Source organism: Eleutherodactylus coqui, chromosome 3, assembly GCF_035609145.1.
Source record: "Eleutherodactylus coqui strain aEleCoq1 chromosome 3, aEleCoq1.hap1, whole genome shotgun sequence".
In the NCBI taxonomy this organism is placed as follows: domain Eukaryota; kingdom Metazoa; phylum Chordata; class Amphibia; order Anura; family Eleutherodactylidae; genus Eleutherodactylus; species Eleutherodactylus coqui.
The window spans coordinates 295,657,351-295,666,350 of record NC_089839.1 but is presented as its reverse complement, the minus strand read 5'-3'; positions in this window follow the sequence as shown (position 1 = coordinate 295,666,350).

The following is a 9,000-nucleotide window of genomic DNA, read 5'->3' as shown; positions in this document are numbered from 1 at the left end:
ATGTGAGTTGGTAACTTCTATTCACTCACCTGGCGTCAGACATGACACCCTAGGGTGAACATGTCAGCACCTAGTATCCAAGCAGGCATATAGCATTTTTCTTTTTTGCTATCACAAAAAATCCACTGAATTATAATGCAATGGAGAGCTGCAGGTATCACCCAGAAAAATCCGAACCTCCTAAGAGGTCGGATCGCACAGAAATGAAGATAACGAAAAAATAGGGTTCCTGCGCTACTTTGTATGGAGCAAAAACCAATTCTTCTTTTTTAAAAGGAATTCGCAGCGGTCAGTGATAATTCATAATAAAAACATTTATTGTGTATAACAAATTAAGGTCAAAGCCTTATATAAAATAAGTAAAACAAGTAGATAAATACTTGCAACGTGAAATATGCGACGCGTTTCGACGTACTAGACGTCTTTCTCAAGCATACATAAACACAAATCAAGCCAGGTATATATAGCACCACAAATAATTGCATACTTTACCCTGAAAGGTCACCGGTGTTGTACCACGTTCCGGTGTCCGGCGCCATCTTGGGCCATGGATGATGACGTAACTGGAGGCCGGCATACAGGATTACGTCCCTTGACCCCCAGTCAAGAGCTACGTTATATAGATGGCACGCAGCGCTGCGTTCCATACCTCGGTAGTTTACCGAAGGCGGCGGCTGAGTGCCGTACCCCATCACATGACTCCCCACGTGGGGTCGCGCTGCGTAAGTGACACGCAGCGCTGCGTTCCATGGAGCGGAGACGGGCCGTGGGCGGCAACCAGGAGCCGTGTCACGTGACAGCTCAATAATGAAATCAAGCCAAGTCACGGGACTCATTTCCTGCAGCCGACTGAGTAAGGGAAAGCTTATATATAAGCAGCCATCAACTCTATCAATGTATTAAAAACTGATTTAGATATGAATTACCTCAGTACACTAATTAGGGTCATGCTGGGCATAATAACCACAAGATATTGGGGAGGAAAAGGAAATAGACTAAATAGGGAAGGGAAAGGGGAGACGTTAAAACTGACTCCATATCGTTACACCTCTTTAAAGGGGTTGTGCCGAAATTACAAACTATCCGCCATCAATAGGACATCCTCCATAGGGAATAATTTGCTGATTGATGGGGGTCTCAGTGCTGGGACCCCTGCCAATCACAAGAATGGGACCTGGTAAGCCCCCCCCCCCCCCTGCTTGTAACTGCGAGGGTCACTTCTCACAATGCAGTGACGCCACTGTGAATAGAGGGCTAGCTAAGAGTTGTGCAACTAAGTGCTTATGTATAAATTGCAGTAAATCAGAAGTTTTGGTGTGGAGTAGAGTATGATCTCTTGAATATCAAACAATACGAACACCCACAATTGGATAGTATACTCCCCTCGGATAATACGCCAAGTTAGATACCTATTTATTCAATTATCCCATTTATTATCATATGGGGTTGTTGATTATTATCAATTTACCAATACATTGTCTTGCTCCATCATCTTAGCACTGTACATTGACACTTGGATAGGTACAGTGATACTGCTGTTTGAAGTGACAACGCATAACATATAACCATAACCCGCAGAACAGCAATCTCTGTGGTAAGTTTGACTAATCACGTCAACAGTCATCATCTTAATTTTTATACTAGTGTGGGACTTACATCCCATATAGGATTACTATACGTGGATGCGCCATTTTAATTGTAGTCACTAAAAGTTATAGCTTAAAAATTATTTTTGGTCCTTACGGTGACAAGTGTTTAATAGAGATGAGCGAACGCGTTCGTCCGAGCTTGATATTCGTGCGAATATTAGGGTGTTCGGGATGTTCGTTATTCGTAACGAACACCATGCGGTGTTCTGGTTACTTTCACTTCCTTCCCTGAGACGTTAGCGCGCTTTTCTGGCCAATTGAAAGACAGGGAAGGCATTACAACTTCCCCCTGTGACGTTTAAGCCCTATACCACCCCCCTGCTGTGAGTGGCTGGCGAGATCAGGTGTTCGCCTAATATAAAAGTCGGCCCCTCCCGCGGCTCGCCTCAGATGCGGTGTGAGTTAGATGAGGGACAGTGCTGTTTGTACCGGAGCTGCTGTAGGGAAAGAATTGGTAGTTAGTGTAGGCTTCAAGACCCCCAAAGGTCCTTATTAGGGCCACTGATAGCTGTGTGTTGGCTGCTGTTAGCAGTGGCAAATTTTTTTTTCTCAAAATCGCCTCTGCAGACCGTTGCACCTGGCATTAGGGACAGAAGTGCTGCATAGGCAGGGAGAGTGTTAGGAGTGAGTGTAGCCTTCAAGAACCTCAACGGTCCTTTCTAGGGCCATATTTATCCGTGTGCAGTACTGTCCAGGCTGCTGTTAGCTGTGCTGCATTTTTTATTGCTTCTCAAAATCGCCTCTGCAGACCATTGCACCCTCCATTGATACTGCAGGGAAAGAATTGTATAGGCAGGGCCACAACACAGTTATTATTCATAGAATATACGCAGTGCTGCCTTTTGGTGGAAAAAAACTGAAAACAAATCTATTTGTCCAGCCTCTGTCCGTCCTTACGGGCGGTGGAGACGTGTGAGCTGCGTGAAGAACAGTGCTAAATCATACGCACCCAGCTACGCTTTACTGCTGGCTTCGCCATTTGCTTTCCTTAATTGGGAAAAAAATACCTGCTCTCCAAGAGTTATAATAACTCTGCTACCCTCACGTTCTGTGACACATAAGCAGGGACACAGCACAGTTATTAAACTTCTCATGTTCATTGAATATACGCAGTGCTGCCTTTTGGTGGAAAAAAACTCAAAACAAATCTATTTGTCCAGCCTCTGTCCGTCCTAAGGGCGGTGGACACGTGTGAGCTGCTTGAACAACATTGCTAAATCAGACGCACCCAGCTACGCTTTACTGCTGGCTTCGCCATTTGCTTTCCTTAATTGGGAAAAAAATACCTGCTCTCCAAGAGTTATAATAACTCTGCTACCCTCACGTTCTGTGACACATAAGCAGGGACACAGCACAGTTATTAAACTTAGATAATTCATTCACTAGAGGCAGTGGGGCCTTTCGTTTTCCAAAAAGGGCAAAAATTATATTTATTAATTTATTTCCTGCCTGTGAAATCAAATCACTGGTAATACAGCATGCTGAGGGGTAGGGGTAGGCCTAGAGGACGTGGACGCGGCCGAGGACGCGGAGGGCCAAGTCAGGGTGTGGGCACAGCCCGAGCTCCTGATCCCGGTGGGTCGCAGCCGACTGCTGCGCGATTAGGAGAGAGGCACGTTTCTGGCGTCCCCACATTCATCGCCCAATTAATGGGTCCACGCGGGAGACGGTTATTAGAAAATGAGCAGTGTGAGCAGGTCCTGTCCTGGATGGCAGAAAGTGCTTCGAGCAACCTATCGTCTACCCGCAGTTCTGCGCCGTCCACTGCTGCCAATCCGAATCCTCTGTCTGCTGCTCCTCCTTCCTCCCAGCCTCCTCACTCCACTACAATAACACCTGCTCAGGAGCGGGAACACTCCCAGGAACTGTTCTCGGGCCCCTGCTTAGATTGGGCAGCAGCGGTTCCTCTCCCACCAGAGGAGTTTATCGTCACTGATGCCCAACCATTCGAAAGTTCCCGAGGTCCGGGGGAAGAGGCTGGGGACTTCCGCCAACTGTCTCAACAACTTTCTGTGGGTGAGGAGGACGATGACGATCAGACACAGTTGTCTTGCAGTGAGGTAGTAGTAAGGGCAGTAAGTCCCAGGGAGCAGCGCACAGAGGATTCGGAGGAAGAGCAGCAGGACGATGAGGTGACTGACCCCACCTGGTGTGCAACGCTTACTCAGGAGGACAGGTCTTCAGAGGGGGAGTCAAGGGCATCAGCAGGGCAGGTTGCAAGAGGCAGTGCAGTGGCCAGGGGAAGAGGCAGGGCCAGACCGAATAATCCACCAAGTGTTTCCCAAAGCGCCCCCTCGCGCCATGCCACCCTGCGGAGGCCGAGGTGCTCTAAGGTCTGGCAGTTTTTCACAGAGACGCCTGACGACCGACGAACAGTGGTGTGCAACCTTTGTCGCGCAAAGCTCAGCCGGGGAGCCAACACCAACAGCCTCACCACCACCACCATGCGCAGACATATGATGGCCAAGCACCCCGCAAGGTGGGACGAAGGCCGTTCACCGCCTCCGGTTTGCACCCCTGCCTCTCCCCCTGTGCCCCAACCTGCCACTGAGATGCAACCCCCCTCTCAGGACACAGGCACTACCGCCTCATGGCCTGCACCCACACCCTCATCTCCGCTGTCCTCGGCCCCATCCAGCAGTGTAGTTCAGCGCACCGTTCAGCCGTCGCTTGCGCAAGTGTTCGAGCGCAAGCGCAAGTACGCCGCCACGCACCCGCACGCTCAAACGTTAACCGTCCGCATAGCAAAATTCATCAGCCTTGAGATGCTGCCGTATAGGGTTGTGGAAACTGAGTCCTTCAAAAGTATCATGGAGGCGGCGGCCCCGCGCTACTCAGTTCCCAGTCGCCACTACTTTTCCCGATGTGCCGTCCCAGCCCTGCATGACCACGTCTCCCGCAACATTGTGCGCGCCCTCACCAACGCGGTTACTGCCACGGTCCACTTAACTACGGACACGTGGACAAGCACAGGCGGGCAGGGCCACTACATCTCCCTGACAGCACATTGGGTGAATTTAGTGGAGGCTGGGACAGAGTCAGAGCCTGGGACCGCTCACGTCCTACCCACCCCCAGAATTGCGGGCCCCAGCTCGGTGCTGGTATCTGCGGAGGTGTATGCTTCCTCCACTAAAGCACCCTCCTCCTCCTCCTCCTCCTCCTCTGTCTCGCAATCAAGATGTGTTAGCAGCAGCATGTCGCCAGCAGTCGGTGTCGCGCGGTGTGGCAGCACAGCGGTGGGCAAGCGTCAGCAGGCCGTGCTGAAACTACTCAGCTTAGGAGATAAGAGGCACACGGCCCACGAACTGCTGCAGGGTCTGACACAGCAGACCGACCGCTGGCTTGCGCCGCTGAGCCTCCAACCGGGCATGGTCGTGTGTGACAACGGCCGTAACCTGGTGGCGGCTCTGCAGCTCGGCAGCCTCACGCACGTGCCATGCCTGGCCCATGTCTTTATTTTGGTGGTTCAGCGCTTTCTGAAAAGCTACCCACGCTTGTCAGACCTGCTCGTAAAGGCGCGCCGGCTCTGCGCACATTTCCGCAAGTCCCACACGGACGCTGCCACCCTGCGCACCCTGCAACATCACTTTAAGCTGCCAGTGCACCGACTGCTGTGCGACGTGCCCACACGGTGGAACTCTACGCTCCACATGTTGGCCAGGCTCTATGAACAACGTAGAGCTATAGTCGAATACCAACTCCAACATGGGCAGCGCAGTGGGAGTCAGCCTCCTCAATTCCTTTCAGAAGAGTGGGCCTGGTTGGCAGACATCTGCCATGTCCTTGGTAATTTTGAGGAGTCTACCCAGGTGGTGAGCGGCGATGCTACAATCATTAGCGTCACCATTCCTCTGCTATGCATCTTGAGAAATTCCCTGCAAACCATAAAGGCAGCTGCTTTGCGCTCGGAAACGGGGGCGGGGGAAGACAGTATGCCGCTGGATAGTCAGGGCACCCTCCTGTCTATTTCTCAGCGCATACAGGAGGAGGAGGAGGAGCATGAGGAGGATGAGGAGGAGGGGGAAGAGACAGCTTGGGCCGCTGCTGACGGTACACCGGCTGATTGCCTGTCATCCTTTCAGCGTGTATGGCCTGAGGAGGAGGAGGAGGATCCTGATAGTGATCTTCCTAGTGAAGACAGCCATGTGTTGCGTACAGGTACCCTGGCACACATGGCTGACTTCATGTTAGGATGCCTTTCTCGTGACCCTCGCGTTGCACGCATTCTGGCCACGACGGATTACTGGGTGTACACACTGCTCGATCCACGGTATAAGGAGAACCTGCCCACTCTGATTCCCGAAGAGGAAAGGGGTTCGAGAGTGTTGCTATACCACAGGACCCTTGCGGACAAGCTGATGGTAAAATTCCCAGCCGACAGCGGTAGTGGCAGAAGGCGCAGTACCGAGGGCAAGGTAGCAGGGGAGGTGCGGAGATCGAGCAGCATGTACATCCCAGGCAGTGCAACAGTCTTTAAGGGCCTGGCCAGCTTTATGTCTCCCCACCAAGACTGTGTCACCGCTCCCCAGTCACGGCTGAGTCGGCGGGAGCACTGTAAAAGGATGGTGAGGGAGTACGTAGCGGATCGCACGACCATCCTTGGTGACGCCTCTGCCCCCTACAACTACTAGGTGTCGAAGCTGGACATGTGGCCTGAACTAGCGCTGTATGCCCTGGAGGTGCTTGCTTGTCCTGCGGCTAGCGTCTTGTCGGAGAGGGTGTTTAGTGCGGCTGGGGGAATCATCACAGATAAGCGTAGCCGCTTGTCAACCGACAGTGCCGACAGGCTAACACTCATCAAGATGAACAAAGCCTGGATTTCCCCAGACTTCTGTTCTCCACCAGCGGACAGCAGCGATACGTAAGCAATACGTAGGCTGCACCCGCGGATGGAAGCTACGTTCTCTCTCACCATCTAAAACGGGGACATTTCTGCTTCATCAATCTGTGTCTAATATTCCTCCTCCTCCTCCTCCTGCTCCTCCTCCTGAAACCTCACGTAATCACGCTGAACGGGCAATTTTTCTTAGGGCCACAAGGCTCACTCAAATAATTTTTCAGAACAATTTTTATAAGTTTCAATGCGCTTAAAAGCATTGGAACTTTAACTAGAACCAATTTTTCGTTACACTGGGCTGCCTCCAGGCCTAGTTACCACTTAAGCCACATTAACCAAAGCGATTAATGGGTTTCACCTGCCCTCTTGGCTGGCCATGGCCAATTTTTGGGATGTACATTAGTACTGTTGATACAGCAATTTTTGTGGGCCCTCGCCTACAGTGTAATCAAATTAATTTTTAGCCCACCTGCATTACAGCTGACGTTACCTCAGCTGTGTTGGGCAATGCAATGGGATATTTTTATGTACCGCCGGTGGGTTCCAGGGAGCCACCCATGCTGTAGGTGCACACTGAGTTTTTAATACATCTGTACACTTCTAAAGAACCCGTCTGACTGGGGCATGCAGTGTGGGCCGAAGCCCACCTGTATTACGCACGACATTACTACCTCAGCTGTGTTGGGCAATGCAATGGGATATTTCTATGTACCGCCGGTGGCTTCCTGGCACCCACCCAGGCAGTGGGTCCACAGGGAGTTTAACCTACATGTGTCCACTTGTAAAGAACCCCAGTCTGACTGGGGCATGCAGTGTGGGCTGAAACCCACCTGCATTAACCCTTTCCAGTCCACTGTGTGACCTGTGAAGACATTAGGGTTTAAGGCTGTACAGCTCCGTTGTTGGTAGACGTCCGTCGGGGTTCTCTTACTGTATATTGCCAGCCTCTCTGCTGTCGGAGCCTATCCTACGTGTCAGCTCATGCAGTACTGGCTTTAGCCAGCATATAGCGCCGTTGTATAACAGCAGAAAAAGAGTAAGCCCCCTAGGAAAACCATATACAAATTGGATTGGAAAGGGTTAAGCACAACATTACTACCTCAGCTGTGTTGGGCAATGCAATGGGATATTTCTATGTACCGCCGGTGGCTTCCTGGCACCCACCCATGCTGTAGGTGCACACGGACTTTTTACTACATCTGTACACTTATAAAGAACCCCAGTCAGACTGGGGCATGCAGTGTGGGCCGAAGCCCACCTGCATTAAGCACGACATTACTACCTCAGCTGTGTTGGGCAATGCAATGGGATATTTCTGTGTACCGCCGGTGGGTTCCAGGGAGCCACCCATGCTGTGGCTCGACAGGGACTTCACAATAGGGAGTTGTACCTGCCTGTGTCTATGAATTAAAAAGCCCGGTCTGACTGGGGCATGCAGACACCTTGACAGAATGAATAGTGTGTGGCACATAGGTTCCCCATTGCTATGCCCACATGTGCAGCTCCTGATGGCGGTGGCACAGGATTCTATTTCTCATTGCTTCTGTACAGCATTGTGGGCTATCGCTCCGCCACTTTTAAAGAGGGTCGCTGCCTAGCCGTGCCAACCTCTGCAGTGTGTGCCTGCGGTCCCTCGTCATGGCAGACGCAATTCTAAATAGACATGAGTGTGGTGTGGCATGAGGGCAGCTGAAGGCTGCCCAGGGACACTTTGGTGTGCGCTGTGGGGGGGGGGAGGGGGGGCGGTTGGGCAGCATGTAACCCAGGAGAAGTGTCAGTGGAGTGTCATGCAGGCAGTGATTGTGCTTTGTTGGAGGTAGTGTGGTGCTTAGCAAAGGTATGCCATGCTAATGAGGGCTTTTCAGAAGTAAAAGTTGTTGGGAGGGGGGGGGGGGGCCACTCTTGCCGGTATTGTGGCTTAATAGTGGGACCTGTGAACTTGAGATGCAGCCCAACACGTAGCCCCTCGCCTGCTCTATCCGTTTCTGTGTCATTCCCATCACTTTCTTGAATTGCCCAGATTTTCACACATGAAAACCTTAGCGAGCATCGGCGAAATACAAAAATGTTCTGGTCGCCCATTGACTTCAATGGGGTTCGTTGTTCGAAACGAACCCTCGAACATCGCGGGAAGTTCGTTCCGAATAACGAACACCCGAACATTTTGGTGTTCGCTCATCTCTAGTGTTTAACGCAATAAAGATTCTTTTGCCACGGTGATAACTAGGGCTGTTTTGTCTGTGTCCCATCGCTGCCTTTAGGAACCACAAAATATTCTACAACTGATCCTTGGTGCGTCTCCATTTGTTCTTTATTAAATCCACTGCAGCTGAGCGAAGGAAATAAAGGGAAATTAGAATTCAACATATAAACACAACTAGACAGCCCAAAAATGCAATAAAAGAATATATTACCACCCAACGACAAGGGAATTTGTACTTAGAAGATAAATGTTTGGGAGAAGTCAAGACCATGCAGTATACAGAGCGCAGATCTGCTCAGTAAATTGATCTG